The sequence below is a fragment of the Triticum aestivum genome, chromosome 6A (assembly GCF_018294505.1).
Source record: "Triticum aestivum cultivar Chinese Spring chromosome 6A, IWGSC CS RefSeq v2.1, whole genome shotgun sequence".
Classification (NCBI taxonomy): domain Eukaryota; kingdom Viridiplantae; phylum Streptophyta; class Magnoliopsida; order Poales; family Poaceae; genus Triticum; species Triticum aestivum.
In genome coordinates this window covers 616,110,528-616,134,448 of record NC_057809.1, presented here as the reverse complement: position 1 = coordinate 616,134,448, position 23,921 = coordinate 616,110,528, and the positions used below count along the sequence as shown (strand labels likewise).

At 44.5% G+C, this 23,921-nt stretch overlaps 1 pseudogene; it reads left to right on the top strand.

Moving 5' to 3' along the window:
- The first annotated feature begins 218 nt into the window (after positions 1 to 218).
- Positions 219 to 23,921, top strand: LOC123129836 (disease resistance protein PIK6-NP-like; annotated as a pseudogene).

Sequence of the window (23,921 nt, the reverse complement as noted above, 5' to 3'; positions counted from 1 at the left end):
TTGATGAAGAGTTCCCTTTCAGAACTACTGGTGGCGGTGTCCACAAAATTCTACGCATGCTTTCAATGCTTTTGGCAGGAGTTCCAATGGAATCCATGGTATGCTTCTGACTCTATTACTTGATGTCCACAGCGTTTTTTTTTGTGAAATATTTTTGAAATCACTTGCTATCCACCACTTGCTGTAACATCATTGGATTTGAATCCATGCAGTCAACCATGCAGTCAACTAAAAGTGTGAGTCATCACTTCACTGGTGGTGAAATCCTGGCCATTCACTGTGATGATTTCGAGGAAGTTTGTCGGAAAATTGCTGATGGCAATGCTGTGCTTGCTACCTTCTTTGATGGTGTTGGATATGAACAACTGCAATATTTTCAATACTACACAGCTATGCCTGCCTCTGTTGTTGCTCAACTTATTGCTGATGGGGAGGATGTTTCTGCTCATGTTGTTGTGCTAGTTGGAGTGATATCAGAACAGGGACATAGGGCTTACTTTGCACTAGATTCAGCAGGAACAGCCTTTTGCAGGCAGGTGGGAAGTGCTGAAGGGTGGCGATCTTTGTTCAACTGGAACAAAAAGAGTCAACTCGGAGGATATGGAAAAATCACCGCCGATAGTGCTTGCTTCACTAATTTCTTCAAGGTTTCTAGACAGAATGATCATGGGCTGCCTCCTAAACTCTTTGGTATGAATTTCTTCTCTTAAATATAATCTGGACAACTTCCTACGATCTTTGTACTCCCCCATGTAGAACCAAATTTTGCAAAGCTTCAGATCTGTCTTGCAACACAATCTCTGCCCAATAAACAATGATAATACTTAATACTAATTGTTTGATAGGTCAAAATATTTTTCTAGGTCATAATAGTTGTCTTGCATAATTTTTTGCAAAGCCTCATTTTTTGCCTCTTCAAGAGTTGCAACTGTAGTCTGGTATCCTGAAACAAAATCCATTATGTTTTCTGTTATTTCTCTGTAAGCATGCCGAGCTTATAACAAAGCTTCACAGTTTGTTTGTTTTCTGTTATTTCATTGGCTGCATCTTTTCATATTCTTCAGTCTGTCGATTATGTACCTGTGATTAACTGATTTTTTTTCTGTTCTATAGTTGCTAATCATGACCCTAATGATTATCTTGTGGATAACATACCGACTGATTTGACCATCACCCCACAAGAAGAAGGGGACATCATCCTTGCTGCACGTAACAGGCGGTATGTCTTTCATGGATGGTACTTGAGGCGTCGTTTTCGTCAGTTATGGTATTGAGCATGCGAAAGGATCTTGTGTTGCTGGGACGCCCCTTGTTTTTTGTAATGTTACTGATTGCTGAACTACCAAGGGAGCAGTGCTATTCCTGTTTGGGATGTAGCTAAATTGGGCCTCCTATTTTTTTGCTGCTACTTTGATATTAAGCTGTAAGTTGGTTATTTGATTGGAAGTATTAGCTTGATTCATTGCCAACTTCACTCCTCTCATACATGACACTTGACAACTTGTGGAAACAATATGCATTAGAAACCTAGCGGGCAGATACGCTGGCGCCCGGCGGACACATACATGCAGCCTTTTGAAATTCATGTATACTAAACTTTAATACTTGTTTATAATTATTTGTGTTAAATCACAAATATTGAATCGTGATAATTTCAAATCTATTTTCAAAGTTATATATTTTGATATATTGAATCTTAAAACATAATTACCTAAATCCAAATGTAAAAAAGAAATGACAAATCACATGCTTCTTGAATAATTTGTGACACTTCCATAAATATACTGCATATTTGTTTTGCATATTCTTAAATATATTAGTTGACATCTCAAAAGGAAATTAGTAGACACTCTAACGGTGATGGGTATAAGAAATTTCATTATAGTGATATATAATTAGACATGGATGCAAATAGAAAAATCTAGAGTATATGGAAGGGTTGGGATTCTTACAACCGAATGATGTCTTATTAGGATGTAACGAATTGGGGCCCTCAAGTGCCGAGACGTACAGAAAATAGCACACAAGGAGCATTGTTTTCTAAAGATCGAATGTCCAAAGTCGAACACCACCCCACTCCCCCAAAAAAGCTGCAAAAACTTTTCAATCATTTTGAATTTGTTTGTGTTTTCTCTACTCTACTACTCCTATGTTAAGCAATGTACGAAGAGGTCATTGATTTTTATTTTGCAACGAGCAATTCAAAATCCCTATTTACCGTTGCTCAATCAACCATTTTTGTCACTTGTAGTAAATTTACTAAAAACTGGAAAAGTTTAAGTGTTTGTGTGTATTTTGAAATGGCTGCTAGCATTGGTGCACATGTTATGAAGACTAAGAGAATTACAGACTCCTTGAGAAACTGAGCCCTGGGTTTGGGATACTTATATTGATATCAGAATTGATTTTGATTCACCCTTACGTTATACTCCCTCCGTTCCCAACCATATGTCTTTTATAGAGATTTTAATATGGATTACATACGGATGTAAAGTATAGATTCACTCATTTTGTTTCCTATGTAATCTATACTGAAATTTCTAAAAGGACATATATTTAGGAACGGAGGGAGTATTACTCCCTCTGCCCAGAAATAAATGACACTCAAACGCTGCTAGATATATCGGTTCGAGTGACATTTATTTCTGGACGGGATAGTACTACTCCCTCCGTTCCCAAATACAAGTCTTTCTAGAGATTCCAACAAGTGACTACATATAGAGCAAAATGATAAATCTACACTCTAAAATATGTCTACATACATCTGTATGTTGTAGTCCATTTGAAATGTCCAAAAAAAGTTATATTTAGAAACGGAGGGTGTCGTGGAATTGTCACGGCAGATGTCCTTAGTGTCAGGACTTAGTCGTGAAGCCAACGCATCTATATGATAGCTTGAGAGGGGTTGATTGGGATGAGAGACGCAGGGCGGATCAACACACAAGACGAGGATTTAGACAGCTTCGGGCCCCGGGAAACATCATCCGGTAACAACCCTACATGCTGTTGGTGGCTAGGTCTCATTATCATCATAAGGAAGTCGCCGGTAAACTGGCTCTTTGTGTCTAGCCCTAGAGATTGCTTCTTCTTTGCTTGTCCCTCTTTTGGGAGCCCTGCCCCTCCTTATATATGTTGAAGGGGCGGGTTACATGACTAGTCCTATTAGGATTAGGATTACTCTATTACAAGTGGAGTCCTAGTCTTGCTTCCTTTGTAGGGGAATATTCCTTATGCTTTGTGCTTTACCAACTGAGCAGTGGATACTTCAATATAATGGTTTAAGACTTGTGTACCTTGAATTGTTAACAAGAGCAATTGGTAGCTCCCAAGGGCCGGCTCATTACAATGTGATGAGTCGGGTCTTCAATAAGGTGAGCAAACAATAATTTTGCATTAGCCCCCAAGTGCCATGGTGCATGCTGGCAGTGACATGGGACTTGAATATTTGATGTAATCTCAATTTGAATAATGTAGCCCCCAAGTGCCTGGTCGTCAGCCTGCAGCGACTCGGAACTATTCCTTCAATTGTAGAATAAATCATATCCATTGATAACCTACACTAGTAGAAAAGGGGGCTTTGGTCCAGGCCGGGTAAGCCCATTAGTCCCGGTTCAGTCCAGAACCGGGACCAATGGGTGCATTTATCCCGGTTCGTGCTCTGTTTTTTCTGGCCGAGGGGGAGAGGGCTTTGTGGTTCTCTAGCTCACCTCCTATGCACATGAGGTGTTCGATGGAATGCCCGAGCCACACTACTTAAGCTTTCTCCTCTCGAAGCTCGACCTCCAAGCTCCATTTTCCTCAATATTTGTCTAGATTTAGCGGTCCGTCATGCCCCGTCCCCGTCTTCACCGCCGTCGATCACCCGCGCCGATCTCATCACCGACACCACCGTGGTGAGCCTCTTGTTCTTCTCTTCTTTCTGAAAGGAAAAATATTCTTACTTGTATGTTTATATAGATAGATACTTGTACCATTTTCTTACATTTATTATTGCATCTTATATAGTGCGATGGTTTTGGTATCCGCCCCCATCGGCCCTCGTCCTGTCTATGATTCGGATTTGGTATGTATATTATCTTTATAACTATTGGTTCATTTATTGTTTATGAAAATTATGCCGACCAACGTGACATAGATTTTATTTATCTAGGATGTATGTGAATCGGAAATGCCAACCGACCCTATTGTCGAGAGGTTAAATTTAGTTGAAGAAGAAAACAATTTGTCGATGCGGCTGAGGCAAACAAGCAGAATGGTTTTATGTGTTGTCCATGCATTGAATGTGGGAATACGAGGTCTTACTCTAACCGGAAAATCCTTCACTCCCACCTGCTTTACAAGGGTTTCATGCCACACTATAATATTTGGACGAGGCATGGAGAAATAGGGGTTATGATGGAAGACGGCGAAGAAGAAGAGTACGATGACAACTATGTGCCCCCTGAATACGGTGATGCTGCAACGGGGGGAGCTGGTGAAGAACAAGAGGAACCAGACGATGTGCCCAATGATGCTGCCACGGGTGAAGCTGCTGAAGATCAAGAGGAACCAGACGATGTGCCCGATGATGATGATCTCCGCCGGGTCATTGTCGATGCAAGGACGCAATGCATTAGTCAAAAGGAGAAGCTGAAGTTCGATCGCATGTTAGAGGATCACAAAAAAGGGTTATACCCCAATTGCGAAGATGGAAACACAAAGCTCGGTACCGTACTGGAATTGCTGCAGTGGAAGGCAGAGAATGCTGTGGCTGACAAAGGATTTGAGAAGCTACTGAAAATATTGAAGAAGAAGCTTCCAAAGGATAACGAATTGCCCGACAGTACATACGCAACAAAGAAGGTCGTATGCCCTCGAGGATTGGAGGTGGAGAAGATACATGCATGCCCTAGTGACTGCATCCTCTACCGCGGTGCATACAAGGATCTGAACGCATGCCCGGTATGCGGTGCGTTGCGGTATAAGATCAGACGAGATGACCCTGGTGATGTTGACGGCGAGCCCCTCAGGAAGAGGGTTCCTGCGAAGGTGATGTGGTATGCTCCTATAATACCACGGTTGAAACGTCTGTTCAGAAACGAAGAGCATGCCAAGTTGATGCGATGGCACAGTGAGAACCGAAAGAAAGATGGGAAGTTGAGAGCACCCGCTGACGGGTCGCAGTGGAGAAAAATCGAGAGAAAGTACTGGGATGAGTTTGCAAAGGACCCAAGGAATGTATGGTTTGCTTTAAGCGCGGATGGCATTAATCCTTTCGGTGAGCAGAGCAGCAATCACAGCACCTGGCCCGTGACTCTATGTATGTATAACCTTCCTCCTTGGATGTGCATGAAGCGGAAGTTCATTATGATGCCAGTTCTCATCCAAGGCCCTAAGCAACCCGGCAACGAAATTGATGTGTACCTAAGGCCATTAGTTGAAGAACTTTTACAGCTGTGGAATGGAAATGGTGTACGTACGTGGGATGAGCACAGACAGGAGGAATTTAACCTTAAGGCGTTGCTGTTCGTGACCATCAATGATTGGCCCGCTCTCAGTAACCTTTCAGGACAGACAAACAAAGGATACCACGCATGCACGCATTGTTTAGATGACACTGAAAGTATATACCTGGACAAATGCAGGAAGAATGTGTACCTGGGCCATCGTCGATTTCTTCCGACCAACCATTAATGTCGAAAGAAAGGCAAGCATTTCAAAGGTGAGGCAAATCTTGCGTACACTGACGAACCGTTCGTCCTAGCCAATGATGTGGCACAGGTTATCTATGTGAAGGACATGTCTACCAAACTGAGAAAAAGAAAAGATAAGGAAGCGAATACATCATACGATGAGCCAAAGCGCCACATAGTTCTTTCAGGAAAAAGGGGCATCCTGGGAGTGGACGGCAAGACAGACATGTCTGAAGATTATGAAAAGTTTCATGAAATTCCTCCCTTCAATGTCAAGGCTGACCCAAGCATCCTGATAAACAATGAAGATTATCCATGGTTATGGCGCAATAAGCAAATGACACAAGCGAAGAAAAAGTGAAGACTTTATCCCACAACTATTATGATGATACCATGCCAAATTTGTAACAGACGAACATGATACCATTGTCCGTTTTGTACATGCACATGCTATGTGGGTGAAATTATGATACCATCCCAACTTTCAACTTTTTCAGAGTTCATTTGAAATGCTTTCATGTCTTATGGTTCGAAACTTTGATATTTCGAAAGTGATTGTCCATTTTGTACACGAAGTGCATCATGTTTGTCTCGTAACCCTCTCTACTTTTTGGAACATGCTATGTGGGTGAAATGATGATACCATGCCAACTTTCAACCTTTTCAGAGTTCATTTTGAAATGCTTTCCAATTTCAGAGTCATTTAGCTCAAAGAATGAATTAATAGCAAACCGAATAAACTACAAAACTTTTATGAAAATAAAAACAATCAATTAAAATATTATGTTATGATCAACTAAAATAAAACTATAATATTCTTCAATAGCAAAAAGAATATAATTTTTGTGACCTAAAATCAAACTATAAGTATTTAATTGTAAGTATAAATAAAAAATAAATAGCAAAGAAGAAAAAAAAATCTATTTTTATAGTAAAGTTATTCATAAACTAGTAATTCACACAAATTTTATAAAATTCAAATTTAAACTATTCAAAATTTTAAAACTAATGGCACTAACAGAAAGTTTATAATTTTTGTGACCTAAAATCAAAAAGAAATCACTAAAAAACTATAAGTATTTAGTTGTAAGTATAAATAAAAAATAAATAGAAAAAAATTCTATTTTTATAGTAAAGTTATTCATAAACTAGTGATTCACACAAATTTTTAAAAATTCAAATTTAAACTATTCAAAATTTAAAACTAATGGCACTAACAGAAAGTTCATAATTTTTGTGACCTAAAAGCAAAAAGAAATCACTAAAAACTATAAGTATTTAGTTGTAAGTATAAATAAAAAATAAATAGCAAAAAAATTCTATTTTTATAGTAAAGTTATTCATAAACTAGTGATTCACACAAATTTTTAAAAATTCAAATTTAAACTATTCAAAATTTAAAACTAATGGCACTAACAGAAAGTTTATAATTTTTGTGACCTAAAAGCAAAAAGAAATCACTAAAAAACTGTAAGTATTTAGTTTTAAGTAGAAATAAAAAAATAAAAAACCAAAAAATGTAGAAATAAAAAAGAAAAAACCAAAAAAAATGCCTCCTACTGGGCCTCCACGGCCTGAATACGACTAGAAACCCTACATGGGCCAGGATTCAGGCCCGCAGAAGGTCCAATAGGCCCACAGGCAGTAGCAAGTTTAGGCCCGGAAGCCTGCATTAGAGAGGAGCTCTAATGGGGAGGCACACCAGCGCTTATAAACCAGTGCCGACGCCCTTCAGCTAGCGATGTGGGACTAAACTTTTGGGCGTGGGGCAGCACAAGGCCATTGATCCCGGTTGGTGGCACCAACCGGGACTAAATGGGGCATTGGTCACGGTTCGTGGCACCAACCGTGACCAATGCCCCCTTTAGTCCCGGTTGGTGCCACCAACCGGGACCAAAGGCCGCCGCTTCCCGCCCTTTGGGCTACTGAAAAGAGGCCTTTGGTCCCGGTTGGTGGCACCAACCGGGACTAAAGGGGGGCATTGGTCACGGTTGGTGCCACGAACCATGACCAATGCTCCGTCTATATATACAGCACTTGTGAAAATTTTGGTTCAGTTCTTCAATCCCGCCCCGATGACGCCGCCAGGCTGCCCCTCTGCTCGCCTCGCCGTTGCCCCTGCCCTGCCCCCGAGCGCGCCCTGCCTCGCCGTCGTTGCCGGCTGCCCGTCCGCCGCCCCCGAGCACCCCCTGCGCCCCCGAGCCCGTCCGCTGCCGCCGAGCGCGCCCCGCCATCGCCCTCGCCGACCCCGAGCCCGTCCTCGTCGCCATCGCCCCCGACGCCGGCCGCCCGCGTCTCCTCCCCGATCCCTCCGGGAGAGGTAGATACCGCCCCATCCTCCCCCCTTCCTTCCTTCCCTGCTCCTTAATTTGCAAAATATTGATATGATTTAGATGTATGTATGTATGTATGAGTTGGGGAGAAAGTTTATAATTTTTGTTCATATATACTGTAGATGTATGTATGATGAATTTTGATATTTTTTTTGTTCATATATAATGTAGATGTATATGTATGTATGGAATGATATCGATGGATGTATGTATATAGAACATTCATAGAAAATATGACGAATCCGATATGACCAATGTCCCCCTCCGGTTCACTCGGGAACACTAACTATCTCGGAGAAAAAAATGTTATCGGGGAAAAAATGTTATCGGGGTCGAGGGTCGTCGAACATGAGAGGAAGAAGAGGATAAAAAAGAAGAGGAAGAAGAAAAAAAAGAGGAGAAGAAAGAATAGAGGAGAAGAAAGAATAGAGGAGAAGCTCTTCTATTCTTTCTTCTCCTCTTTTTTTTCTTCTTCTTCATCTTTTTTTTATCGGGAACGAGGGTCGCCGAGCGGTAGAGGAAGAAGAGGATAAAAAAGAAGAGGAAGAAAAAAAAAAAGAGATTTCTTCTCCTCTATTCTTTCTTCTCCTCTTTTTTTCTTCTTCTTCCTCTTTTTTTATCGGGAGCGAGGGTCGTCGAGGGTCGCCGAGGGGTCGAGGGTCGAGAGGGGGTCGACGGTCGCCTAGGGGTCGAGGGTCGAGAGGGGGTCTAGGGTCGCCGAGAGGGGAGAGGAAGATGAGGAGAAATAAATAAGAAGAAGAAAAAAGAAGAAAAAGAAGAGGAGAAGAAGAAAGGAATAGAGGAGAAGAAGAGAAAAATAGAATATATATATATATATATATTCTATTTTCTCTTTTCTCCTCTATTCCTTTCTTCTTCTCCTCTTTTTTTCTTCTTTTTTTTCTTCGACACATGGGGGGGGCGAGAACGCCGGACATTCATGAGAGAGGCGAGGAAGAAGGGGAAGAAGAGGAGAGGAAGAAGAGGAAGTCTTCTCCTCTATTCTTTCTTCTCCTCATTTTTTTCTTCTTCTTCTTCCTCTTTATTTTATCGGGAACGAGGGTCGTCGAGGGTCGCCGAGCGGTAGAGGAGAAACCCTAAATAGAAAGTATCGTCGGTGTGAGATACATGTACCGTCGGTGTCGGACACTACATCCACATCCCACAAGTGGCGTGGGCTTCGACGCCCACGTCACTTGTGGGACGTGGATGTAGTGTCCGACACCGACCGCCACATGTATCTCACACCCACGATACTTGCTATTTAGGGTTTCCTCTACCGAAAAGAAGAGGAGAAATAAATAAGAAGAAGAAAAAAGAAGAAAAAGAAGAGTATTCTATTTTCTCTTCTTCTCCACTATTCCTTTCTTCTTCTCCTCTTTTTTTTCTTCTTTTTTTTCTTCGATCTTATCCTCTAGCTATTCCTTTCTTCTTCTCCTCTATTTTCTTCTTCTTCTTCTTCTTCTTCTTCTTCTTCTTCTTCTTATTCTTCTTAATTTTTATCGGGAACGAGGGTGTCGAGGATCGCCGAGGGGTCGAGGGTCGGGAACTAGGGTAGAGGGTAGAGGGTCGTTAAGGGGCCAAGGATCGAGGGTTTCAGGGTCGAGGGTTCGAGGGTTCTATAGGGTCGAGGGTCGAGGGTTCCAGCAGGGTCGTCTAGGGGTCGAGGGTTCCAGGGTCGTCGAGGGTTCGAGGGGTCGAGGATCGCCGAGGGGTCGAGAGAGGTTTCCTAGTGTCAAAGTATTGAAGAAATCCATGCCTTCATCATTAGCCGGAAGTAACCAGGGCATGTTGGTACGAAGTTCTGCAAAGTTGTTCTGGAATGGAGTCCTGGATAGAATAATCCGCCTTTTGGTACGAATTCAGCAAAGGCCTTCCAAATAGCGATATTCGGAAGGCTCTTGCTGAACTTTGTACCAGAAAGCAAATTATCCTATCTGGGACTCCGTTCCAGAACAACTTTGAAGAGCTTCGTACCATCATGCACATGTTACTTTTGCCTAATGATGAAGACATGGTTTTGTTGAATCCTTTGACACTAGGCAACCTCCCGACCCCTCGGCGATCCTCTCGAACATGAGAGGAAGAAGAGGGTGGTCTAGGGGTCGAGGGTTTCACGGTCATCGAGGGTTCGAGGGGTCGAGGATCGCCGAGGGGTCGAGAGAGGTTTCCTAGTGTCAAAGTATTGAAGAAATCCATGCCTTCATCATTAGCCGGAAGTAACCAGGGCATGTTGGTACGAAGTTCTGCAAAGTTGTTCTGGAATGGAGTCCCGGATAGAATAATCCACCTTTTGGTACGAATTCAGTAAAGGCCTTCCAAATAGCGATATTCGGAAGGCTCTTTCTGAACTTTGTACCAAAAAGCGAATTATCCTATCTGGGACTCCGTTCCGGAACAACTTTGAAGAGCTTCGTACCATCATGCACATGTTACTTTCGCCTAATGATGAAGACATGGTTTTGTTGAATCCTTTGACACTAGGCAACCTCCCGACCCCTCGGCGATCCTCTCGAACATGAGAGGAAGAAGAGGATAAAAAGAGAAGAGGAAGAAGAAAAAAAAAGAGGAGAAGAAAGAATAGAGGAGTTCTTATCCTCTATTCTTTCTGCTCCTCTTTTTTTCTTCTTCTTCCTCTTTTTTTATTGGGAACGAGGGTCGTCGAGGGACATAGATGTAGTGTCGTCGTTGTCGATATATACCCCCTCCCGATAGCTTACTATGATTAGGTAGCTAGTTCTACGTTTGGCACTAATATATCCATCTGTCATGTTTGAATAATAATTGCCATGTTGTAAATATTTGTAGAAACTATGGACACCGCCCTAGACGAAGCAACAAAAGAAGCGTTGTTGAGGGACATAATCGCAGAAGGAAGTGGTGTCATCTCGTTGTTTCTCAATGAAACCGATGGTCTGGAAGGAGAGGGTGAACAAGCTGGCTACGGTGACCTAATGCTGGTGCAAGAAGAAGAACATGAGGACGGCTCCGGTGACCCAATGCCGGTGCAAGAAGGAGACCGTGATGACGGCTCCGGTGACCGAACCGAGTCCGGCCAGGTATATATATTAGTTAAGCCTATGCTGACTAGCTGATTGATGCATTCATTGTTTTGGTATGTACACATATTAATTAAGTCTTTGTTCTTTTTTCTAGCCCTCCGGATCGAGCACAACTTCGGTAAAGAGACGAGGCCCGAAGAAAAAGTTGAGCTCGGATGAAAAGTTTGAGATCATAGCAATCGCGCCTGACGGCCAACCTATTGAACCCCTCCGGACAAAGAGTGCATTTGTTGCTCAGTGCGGGGTTTTGGTTAGGGACAAGATCCCGATAAGCATCCAGCAATGGTTTAAGCCGGCTACAGAAGACCCTGAGGTGTCTTATGTTAATGATATGCAGAAAAATGATCTTTGGACTGAGCTGAAGTCAAATTTCACCCTACCGCCAGAGGATAATCCAGAGAACCCGGTTAAAGAGAAATTAATCAAGTCTTTTGCTCTGAAGAGGATGGCAGAACTATTCAGGAGGTGGAAGAAAGAGCTGAATAAGTTTGTCGAAAATAATGAGACACCAGAATTCAAGGGCAGATATGAGAAGATCAGAGATCACTGGCCCGCATTTGTGGCCCACAAGACATCGGAAAAGAGTAAGAAGATGTCGGTGATAAACAAGTAAAATGCTGCGAAGAAGAAGCTTCACCATCGCACGGGGTCAGGTGGCTACCTCGTAGCCCGGCCTAAGTGGTCCAAGACTGAGAATGATCTGGTTCATAAAGGGATCGAACCAGAGACAATTAACTGGCCAGACCATTGCCGGACTTGGTTCTTCGGGGCTGGCGGAACCTTGGACCCTGTAACAGGGAAGTGCATTTGGACGAACGATCAAATGGACATACCAGTCAGTAAGCTTAAGCAGTATATCGAAGCAGCGCAGGAAGGGACGTTCTTTCCAGACAAAGAGAACGATGAGCTCACAATGGCCCTCGGGAATCCTGAGCACCCTGGACGGACACGAGGCACGCCAGGCTCCATTCCGTGGAAGGTTGGGTTTCCGGACGCAGGCGGTTACAAATCCCATGAGAGGAGGAAAAAAGTGCTGCAGACCCAAATGCAGGCGCTGCAAGCAAGGGTAGACGCGATAGAGGAACGAGAAGCAAATCGCAGCAAACGTACTGCCGAAGCCTCCCCCGAAGCTACCCCACCATCTCAGCGCAGAAGCAGCGTGGCTTGCACCGAGCTGCTTCAGCCGGAGCATGCCTTGACGGCTCCTGCCAGCTATCCCGTGGATGCTATAACGGAGTCTCAAAATTGCCACCTTATGACGCAATGGATGAATTTGAAGGTCAAGGCGGCTGTTGGCTCTGTTTATCCTACTGAACCCGGCGCAACTTTTCACTGCCGGCCGATTCCAGAAGGATATGCTAGGGTGATGGTGGATGAGATAACGGAGGGATTTGAGGACCTCCAGCTTGACCACCCTACCGGTGAAGGGGAGACTCGGCTGGGGTCTGCTCTGAAGACTCCATGCCTATGGCGGAAGGAGCTCATCAACCTTCCGAACTGGACGCCTCCGCCTCCTCCTCCTCCGGCGAGTCAGGGCACTCCGCCTCCTCCACCGCCTCCTCCTCCGGCGAGTGACGATCAGGGCCCTCAGCCGGCTCCTTCTCCGGCGCGTGGCGGCACTCCGCCTCCTTCTTCGCTTGCGCCGACGTGCCCGAGCAGCCAGCCTCCTCCTTCTCCGCCTTGTCAGCAAGGGCGGAAGAGACCTGCCGCCGCTCCAGCTGCTCCGGCGTGTCGTAGTCCTTCTCCTCCGCCTCTTAAGCAAGTAAAGAAGACAACCGCTCCGTCTGCTCGGTCGGCGTCTAGCAGTACAACCAGAGGCGGGAGGACATACAGATTCGGTCCTTCTCTAAAGCCTCCAGAGAAGTTACCATACAAGAGGACCCAGGAGGAGAACGCCGAGATCGCACGAGAAGAAGTGAGGAAATTCTTTGAAGGGGTGAAAGCAAAGAAACATCCACCTCCGGAGGAGAAGGTAGATCGGGTGAAAGTGAAGCGCACGCTGGCTGCCCTGACAAAACCACCGAAGTCTGATCCGCCGAAAGGAAACTATGACTGCATTATTGGAAAGGAATTTGCCGAAGCGGAGCGGTCGAGAAGTACTGTCAGTGATCAAAGGCTGAAAGAATGACGAGCTGGGAAACAAATTGCCCAGCTCGGCGAACAAGCGAAGCAATCGTGCCCCCCCCCCCCGCTCAAGGTGCCTAGCCACAACGTAGCTAATGATCCGAGGATGGTGCCCGGTTATAGCAATCTTGCAGATTACCTGCCCGACGAAGTACATTATGAACCCATGGACATGCAGATACAAAGATACGAGTACGGGAAGCCTCTCGTCAAAGATGAAAGATCTCTATCAACGATGATGCGAAGATTGCATGATTGGTACTTGAAAATCAGCAGAGACTCTGGGGGGAGGAGTACTTTGTATGTGAAAGTTAAAAAGGAGCATGACCTCGTTGGAATTGATCTGTTGCCTGTTCCATTTGAGGAGTTCTATCAGTTTTTCAATCAATTGGCCCTCGATAAAACAACGGTCGCCTGCTACTGTCTGTAAGTAGTACTACTTCTGTCATTAAGTTTCTCTATATAGCTTAGCTCTTTCATTGCATGTATTTATAATCATCCTCACTATATTATGCAGATTGAAGATCGTCGAATTGAAGAAAAGACAAGTCGGTGATATTGGGTTCATTAACACATATCTCATAGATGCAACTCAGGTTAAATTTCATGCCGCAGAAACCGAGGCCAGCATGCTACAATCGTTGATAATAAATCAAAACAAAGATATAATACTCTTTCCTTACAACTTCAAGTGAGTGTTACTGTCTTGTGCATAATCGGTTTCCCTTATATATTAGTCAAGGTTATAGTAATGTAATTGATGAGTTATGCATGCGTGTGCAATTTCCACTATATTCTCCTACATATTAAGCTTGAGCAGGGACTAGTAACCGTCTTAGACTCAAGATGAAAAGATCCCAAGGACTATGCAGACATGACTCAAATACTCGAGAAGTAAGTTAAATCGATCATTATCCACCATATCAGCAACTTTGTTCATTTCCTGATATATCAAGTAATTTTTTCCTTTATCCGGCAGGGTTTGGAGAAAATTCACCAGAAAAGCTCCGGGACTGCCAAAGGAGCTGCAATTTAGACACCCGAAAGTAAGTACTAGCTATAGTAGCATTTTAAGCGCATCTACTAGTCATTCAAGCGCTAGTTTCATCAATACCATTTGGCATTCTTGCTTATCAGTTTAATTAACCTCTATTTCTTGTAAAGTGGTTGTGGCAGGAACAAGGGAATGATTTCTGTGGATACTATATTTGCGAGTTCATCCGCCACACGACCTGTGAGCGGGGCTACACCGACGAACAATATGAAGTACGTAAATAACAACATTCACAATTTTATTTTATTACCATCATTTGTGTTGAGTTTCATTCATTCATATATATATGTATTGACCCCCTTCTTTAAATTAGATGTTTCGGAAGCGGGATGAACTCCTAGCACCAGCTCGCATGCGAGCAATTCAAGAGGAATTGGCGGCATTCTTTCTTGACCACGTGATCCCTAAAGACGGAGAATTCTATGTTGACCCTGAGTCCGTATGATTATATTTGTAAGAGATAATTATTGTATATATGTAGCCGGTAGTGTCAGATAGATATACGAGAACTTGTTGTTCGACCAATCTCTCGGAGAAAGAGAGGTGGTTGATATCACTTCTCTCTGTATGCATATATGTTCATCACGATCTTCTGTTTCCTTCGTTTGCTTACTAGCTAGCCAGCGTGTCTAGTCCTCTCTATACGTATGTATAGTACGTAGCGTCGACCAAGCACGGACATAAGAGAGGACACTTCTCTCTATTAATTATAGCTAGCTAACACAATATATGAAACACCTAAATTAACCCCCTAAAACCCCCAACCCCCCCCCTTTAAAAAAACAAAAACCCCAGCCACAGAAATGCTGACGCGTGGATGCCTATTGGTCCCGGTTGGTGCCACCAACCGGGACCAAAGGGTCTCCTGCCTGGGCTCTGCGCACTGCCCACGTGGAGGCCCATCAGTCCCGGTTCTGGATTGAACCGGGACTAAAGGGTCGGGGCATTAGTACCGACACTTTACTCTCGGTTCAGGAACCGGGACTATAGGCCCTTTTTCTACCAGTGCACGAACCGGGACTAAAGGGTGCGATGTGCATTGGTCTCGGTTGGTGGCACCAACCGGGACTAATGGGCTTTGAGGCATTAGTACCGGTTCATGGCACGAACCGGTACTAAAGGTCCCATTTTCAAACTCCCCCCCCTCCCCCCCCCCCCCCCCCCCCCCCGTGGACCGCCTTTTCAGTTTTAGAAAAAAAAAAGAAAATGATGGAAATATCAATAAAAAATAAGTTTCCCATGTGATATGTGGTCTAGTTGTTGGAAAAATTTACAAATATGAATTTCGACTTTATTTACAAAATCTCTGTGGAATTTGTAAAATGGGCATAACTTTTGCATACAAACTCAGATTAAAAAGTTTTTTATATGAAAAATCATCTACTCGAAAAGTTACATCCGATGGAGACCGCCTACGGCCTGTTAGCAAAATTGTAGAATCCTCAAATTCCAAAAAGAAAAAAAGTTATGCTCAAATTTCAGTTTTTTTAAATTTTCAGTAAATCTGGTCAAACTATGGTGAAACTACTTATTCAAGAAGTATTAGTGTTACTAAATAATTATTCAAGAATATTAGTGTTATTAAATAATTATTTCACCTTTTTTGAATTTTGGTCAAATCTGGTCAAACTATGGTCAAACTGTGGTCAAACAATGGTCAAACTACTTATTCAAGAAATATTAGTGTTACTAAAAAAATAATGTTTTTAGAACAATAGTTTCAAACTCAAACAGTGAAATATGTGACTTCATGCTCAAGCTAAATTCCTGAGGGTTAATAGGATTGACATCTTACTATTGTCAGGAAAATAACAAGTGCAGACTTGGAAACAAGGGAGAATAGAACCCGGAAGTTAAGCGTGCTCAGGCTGGAGTAGTGAGAGGATGGGTGACCATTCGGGAAGTTAGATGATTTGGAATGATGAGGTGTGATTAGAGATTAAATTGAGGGGTGATTAGAGATTAGAGGTTAAAATAATTCAAAAATTTGAAAATAAAAAAATTCAAAAAAAATCAAAAAAAAACAGAAAATTTCCTTTAGTACCGGTTGGTGTTACCAACCGGGACTAAAGGTGGACCGGCCACGTGGAGGGCCTTTAGTCCCGGTTCTGGATTGAACATGGACTAAAGGGTCAGGGCATTAGTACCGACCCTTTAGTCCCGGTTCCAGAACCGGGACTAATGGCCCTTACGAACCGGGACTGAAGGCCCTTTTTCTACCAGTGATAATAGATATTGCGCTAAAGCGACTTTGAAAACCTTAATCATAACACTGGTTACTGATAACCATAATAAAATCCAGCCATGTTGGCTATTTGAAGATTTTAATAATATAATCCAATGATTTATGAGCGCATGATTCCAATGGCGCAATCCAAATATATACCGGCGACTTATAATCAAAACCAGGCCAGTCCGGGTTAATAAATACTGGATACTTTATCATCATACTGGCAACTTATAGTCGAAAGCCAGGCCGGGTTAATAAACGTCGGTGACTTATAATCATGCTTTATTCAATCTGTTTCTGCATACAACAAGTTTAAAATGTCCTGGCGGTTTACCGCCGGACGGGTCATAATGCCCAACATATAACTCGGGTTTATAACCAAGGCTGCACTTAAGAATAATCAAATATGAAACATATCATACCTGTGACATTGAATCACATCGTTGGTTTACCAACTTTTTGCAGTAAGGGTGATAACCCAAATTTTGAGTACTGATAACTCCTCCCATCTCTTGCCGGTTTATAATAAAACCGTAGCGGGTTGTAATAAATACCAGATACTCCATATATAATACTGGCAACTTATAGTCGAAACCATACTGGGTTAATAAACACCGGACTATAACTGATCATGTACTGACAACTTGTAGTTGACAGCCGAACCGGGTTGATGAACACCGGTTTGAAAACATCATAAATCTTATGAAAACAAAGAAAACTTAGCAAAGGAAAATAAAAACCGTTGTAGTCGAGGCTTTTCACGGGATGCCAGGCCCTAAATTCGAGGCTTTTCATGGGCTGCCAGGCCACTGAGTTAAACCATTTTTGCAAAGCCTTTTAAGATAGTCCGCAATCCTTAACCAATCATCGTTTTAACTTGACAAGTTCAGGGTCTACATTTTAGAGTAACTTGTCAAATTTCGAAGGGTCATACCAGGTTTACCTGGGCGGCGTGACTTACTTAAAGAGGCAGGTTAACCCGGGGTTTTAGGTGTATACACCAGGCTTCCAAGCCATGGCTTGATAGCCCATTACAAGTATAGATTCTAAGTTCATTGGGATAGCAAAGAATCCCCAAGTAACGTTTTGAGCTGTGCTCAGCGGGTGCCTATGTTTGAGTTGTTCTTTTGCAACACTATCGTTGGCCCCTAAGTAGTTTTCTGGTGTAGCTATGGTTCGGACACGACCAAGCCCCCAAGTGATTAATAATATGATAAGCCAATAAGGCAGGATACCCATGTTTGAACCGCGCATCATGGCAGCAGGTCTTCTTCAGCAACCTTTTAACTTTTTGCAAGAGAAAAATTCTTCTTGAACCGGGATTTTGAACCGGATATTGAGAGCGTCAGAGCTTTATGGGAGACATCTTTCCCTTGAACCGGATCTTAAACCGGAATCTTCATTTTCAGCCGGAAATTTTCTGACGGCCTTTAAACTCGAACTTGCGAGAAGTTAATTCTTTTTGAACCGGAAATTCTAAAACCGGATTTAAGAGCTTCAGAGCTTTGTGGGAGACAGATTTCCCTTGAACCGGATTGTAAACCGGATATTTGAGAGCTTTAGTGAGACTGACTTCCCTTGAGCCGTTTTAAACCGGAATCCTTTCTGATGACCCAGAACTTCTTCATTGAACCGGGATTTTGTAACTGTCACATACTTTCTAAGCCAGAAATTTTCTGACGGCCTTGAAATTTTCATCAATATAACAGTAGCCTCCGAGACCGGGTTATCTTTCCCTCCACCGTCCGGGGGTTCTTAAATTTGCTGAAACTCACAAGATTTGCTGAGTCATGTCATCGTAGCCCCCGAGTCTCAAGGTGACTCGATGAGTTGGCTTGAGATTCTTTATATTTGCCTGTGATATAAACCCGCATAATTTGTATGTCATTGGTGTTGATAGCACGATGTGAATTCACAGAAGGTTGAGGTGACTGCGGCGGGTTATAAATGATCCCATAAGAGCCGTGTTAGCAACTCGGCCAATGGTTCCTTCCAAATAGCTGCTTGGAGTTAACGAAACTGTAGTGGCGGCGACTTGTGCTCATGCCCATTGTTCCACCCAGTGCAGACGGCGGTTTGAAGATAATTTGCCTCCAATTTGAAAGAAAACTGGGCTACCCGAGCAATGACTGGCTTTATACTCATGCAGACAGGTACGGCCCGGTGTTTTGATGTAGATCAGGCCGCGAGTGGCGAACGGAAAAGACGACCTCAGCATCAGAGGCGGCTCAAACAGATGAACCGGCCGCGGTGTTGTAAACCGGCGCGGACGGGCGAGTTAACCACGTCGTTTTGATGTAGTGAACAATTGTCCTGCATCAACAATATTGCAGACCAAGGCAAAGATAAACTGCTCTTTGACAAAAATAATATGTGCCAATAAAATATATTTAGATGGATATCACCTGATGTGCCAGGCCGGAAATAATCCGCCATGAAGTGGATGATCACTAGGTGAAGTTGAAATCAACCATGGCCGAGTCGGCCACGGGAACAGATAAATGAGCCGGCCGCGACGTCGTAAACCGGTACGGACGAGCAAGTTGTCCTCCGCCTTTATAAACCGGTGCAGACGCATGAACCGGCCGTCTGTTCATCGGGTAACGTGACATGGAGGAAAACGCCATTGTAAAATGTTGCACGTGTGTGCTCTATACCCGTAATATAACAGTAATTTTACCTGTATACAAAAAACACCAATAGAGCAGTGTAATGGTACTTAGAGGAATTAACATATACTGATAAAATATATAAGGGCGATAACACCTAATTGGCCCGGACAACTGATGATTCGGCCGTGGCATTGTAAACTGGCAGAATATATCTCCACTTCTAGTAGCAGGTGGTGCAGTCAGAACGCAGACAGATGAATGCAAATCACCATCCTTGCCAGCACCGGAATAGAGGGGCTGAGCCCACGCGATGGAGAGGAAGGCCGGCAGGGGGGCGCTGGGCTGAAGCCAGGCTGGGCCGGAGGCGTGGCTGCGGTCCACGTAGGCGAAGGAAGGGCGCGGTCAACGCAGCGAGGCGGTCGTCGCTCGATGCGGTTTGGCTGCTGGTCGTCTCCTTCACCAGGAGACAGAACGAAGGCGCGGCGGCAGGGCAAAGCAGAGGCCGACGCGGGACTTGGCGAGGAACCCGGCGAGGCGGACGAGGCGCAGGGCAGCGGTCGGCTCGGAGCTGAGGGTGCGGCCTCGGTCGTCGGCTGGACTTGGCGAGGCGGAGGTCGAGGCGGAGGCGCGGGAGAGCAGAGGGGTCTGCGTGCGGCGGCGCGGCGAAGCAGAGCCTTCGCAGGCGCGTGTTGGGACTTGGCGGCGGGGCGACGGCTTCAGGCGATGTAGGCAGGGGAACTTGATGTTGAGGTCGCAGGGAAGGCCGACGGCATGGGACTCGCGACGGCGGCGGGGAACTTGGCGGCAGGAGCAGGTCCAGGAGGGGTCGCCGGGGCTCTTGGTGGCATCGGTCCAAGGCGCCGGTGTGCTCGCAAGACGGGGCGGCGCGAGGTTTCAATGGCTCCTGGTGGTGCATCGAAGGAGGCGGGGAGGCAAAACCGAGGTCGACCCTTCCATACCCGACGGTGGCGAGGCACGTCGAGGTCGACCATGGTAGCGATGTTCCTGCGGGTCTCCATGGAGAAGACAGAGAGCAAGTGAGAGAGGGAACCAGATGGAACGGGAGAAGGAGAAGCAACGGGGGGTGCGGGGTCCGGCCTGATGGAGGTGGTCGCCGACGGTGACGCGGGTGCAGCTCCGGCGAGGTTGCTGCAGGGCCGGAGGAGCTGAGGAGGCCGGTGCCTCGCGAGCTGCTCGGGGGTGAGGAGGTGGGCGCTGGGAGATGCGGTTGGATGGATGGATCGATGGAATTCGGTGGGTATTGGCCGGCGTTAAAATCCAGGGAGACCAGGTGGCTGCGGGATGGATCCCGAGAGAGTGGCGGCGGGGAGTAACAGGGCCGGCCCGGAGGGGATGGCTTGGGTCCGGCCACCGTGGAGACGACGGTTTAGGGGCGCGACTGTGACGTGATGGCAGAGTCTGAGGCCGTATCCGCTTTCCGTGTCCTCCTCCCAGCCGTTACATGTAGCTGATCGAACCCCTATTGCTTGATGGATTCGAGCGTGTCTCTTTGGAAAACCATATTCATCCCGGCTTCTCACGGTAGCACTCTCAAAATTAATCTGCCTCCGGACCGGCGGAATGACAAGTCGCATGCGGTGGCGCACCGATCCAATCATAATTTTTCCTTATACTCAAATCTCTCAGATTATCAATCTAAACCAATACACTTGAAGTTGATGCCGATCTTTTCTAAACCGGCTCATCTTCATCCGGAAAATCACAAACTTCTTGATTCCTAAAAAGAATCCCTCCAAGAACTCAACACCACTATGCGCAAGCCCCACGGTGGGCGCTAACTGTCGTGAAATTGTCACGTCAGATGTCTTTAGTGTCAGGACTTAGTCGTGAAGCCAACACATCTATGTGATAGCTTGAGAGGGGTTGATTGGGATGAGAGACGCAGGGCGGATCAACACACAAGACGAGGATTTAGACAGCTTCGGGCCCCGGGAAACATCATCCGATAACAACCCTACATGCTGTTGGTGGCTAGGTCTCATTATCATCATGAGGAAGTCGCCGGTAAACCGGCTCTTTGTGTCTAGCCCTAGAGATTGTTTCTTCTTTACTTGTCCCTCTTTTGGGAGCCCTGCCTCTCCTTATATATGTTGAAGGGGCGGGTTACATGACTAGTCCTATTACGATTAGAATTACTCTATTATAAGTGGAGCCTTCCTTTGTATGGGAATATTCCTTATGCCTTTTCTTTTAAACCGGCCCACCATAACATGAACCGGCCTTCTAGGCCTTGGGCCTTGTCATCCGTCTGACCCACCCGCCGGGTTACGCCAATCCAGGGCGGGATAGCCATGAGTCGCCAAGCTCCGGACGGGTCATCAATGAAGCACCATTTTCCAGCCGGGTTATACATCCGGCCGATTTACCGCGGGGTATATTCCCGATAGACGGAGTATTTATAAAGATGAGAGTAAATGGCACTGGTGGTCTGAGAACTTGCGGTGCGGGTGCACTTAAGTCACGGTACTTGTAAACTGGAAAAACCCGTCATAGAACTTGCATTGCGGGTGCAGATAGGTCACATATGCCATCTGAACCGGCCAGCTGTCCTATTTTCGAGAAAAAACCCGTCATAGAACTTGCGTTGCGGGTGCAAATAGGTCACATTTCAAATTTTTTGTTCCTGGACATTTTTTTAAAGTCATGAATCACAAATATTTTTAATAAATATTTTTTAATTTATCGTCCGAGAACAATTTTTTTAAAGTCATGAATCACAAACATTTTTTTAAATGTTCACCACTTAAAACAAATGTTCGCAAATCACATATATTTTTCAAATTTATCATTTGCGAACATTTTTTAAAGTCGTGAACAAATATTTTTTTAAAGTCAAGAATCATAAATATTTTTAATAAATATTTTTTAATTTATTATTCACGAAAAAATTTTAGAGTCGTGAATCACAATTTATTTAATGTTCACAGCTTTAAAAAAATGTTCACGAATCAAAATATTTTTCAAATTTATTGTTCTCGACCTTTTTTTAATGCCGTGAATAAATACTTTTCAAATTAATCATTCCCGAACATTTTTAAATTTATCATTCAAAAACATTTTCAAATTTTTCGTTCCTGGACATTTTTTTTAAAGTCACTAATCACAAATATTTTTAATTTACCGTTCGCGAACATTTTTTTAAAGTTGCGGATCACAAATATATTTTTTGAACCGTCCGCGAACATTTTTTAAAGTCGTGAACAAATAGTTTTCAAATTTATCGTTCACGAACATTTTTTTAAAGTCACGAATCACATATATTTTTAAAGTCGTGAACAAATTTATCGCGCTTGACCGTTAGAAGGAGAAAACCGGGCAGCTAGCCGGTTCAGATGACCTGTGTGACCTATCTGCACCCCTAATGCAAGTTCTATGACGGGTTTTTCCGGTTTGCAAGTACGGTGACTTAAGTGCACCAGTAGCGCAAGTTCTCGGACCGCCGGTGCCATTTACTCAATTGCTGAAGGTCTGGTCACTGAGAAACGGGGCTTGACTTTGTTGGAGGTTGCAGAAGAATACTTCAACGAGTTGATAAGTAGGAATATGATTCAACTAGACAAGTTTGTGTACCAGTTAAAAGATTCTAGAGAAGTGGAGGTACAGGGGTGCCGGGTGCACGACATGATCCTTGAGGTCATGGTGTCCAAATCCCATGAGTCTAACTTTGTTAGCTTGGTAGGGTGTGAATTTGAAGGGAAGACAGATGGACATGGCAAGGTCCGCCGCCTCTCCATCCATGATAACGACCATGACGAGCATCATCATTCAAGGCATGGTGTTGAAGCGATGAAGCTACAGCATGTCCGGTCATTGACCACATTTCAACGTGTTGGCCTTGCCAAGCTGCTGGATCGCCTAGGTGAGTTCAAATTGCTGAGGGTACTTGACCTGGAAGATTGCACATCCATGAGAAACAAACACATGAGAGATGTCTGCCGTCTGTATCTTCTCAGGTTCTTGAGCTTGAGGGGTACAGGAGTCAAAATAATGCCTCGCAAAGTTGGCAATCTAGAGCACTTGGAGACTCTTGATGTACAACACTCTCATCAAGAAGTTACCACGGACTGTGATAAAGTTAAGCAAACTAGAGCGCCTATGGGCCAATAGTTGGAATCTGCCTCGAGGGATCTCGAAGATGAAAGCATTGCGCGAGGTGGACACAGGAGTCCTTGATGTTCCATCGGTTGCTCAAGAGATTGGTAAGCTGACGCAGTTGTAGTTGCTCAGTATTATAATCCATGCGGAAGTCTCCTATTGCTAAATCTGAAATTCGAGGGGAGTGTGAGCCGTTTGAAGTTTCTCGATGCCGTCTCCACGCCGCCGCCATTTCTCCAATGCCTTGGTGTGTTTGGCCGAGACATTAGCCAATTGCCCGACTGGATCTCATCACTCACACACCTCACAAGGATTGAAGTGGGAAAGACAAAAGAACTTGATGGGGACAAGTTACTTGATGTCTTGTGTAAGGTGCCCAAACTGGCGAATGTCCGTCTAAAAGACATTGAGTGCAAAGACGGAGGAGAACTGGTTGCACGCCCCGAACACAAGTTCCTGGTGCTGAGGATCCTGAAGGTGATCGGATGTTCGAGCAAGCTCACTTTCGAGAAAAGATCAATGCCAATGCTGGAGACGCTCGTGTTACTTTTTTTTTGACAAGAAGATGAGCATTGTTGGCCTCGAGAACTTGGACAACCTTAAAGAGGCCAGGCTCAGTGGTGTTAAAGACCACCCGAAAATGGAACGTGCGGTGAAGCAGCTCAAGACTCACCCCAACTCCAATCAGATCAAAGTTGTAGTGGAGTGGTGGATCTGA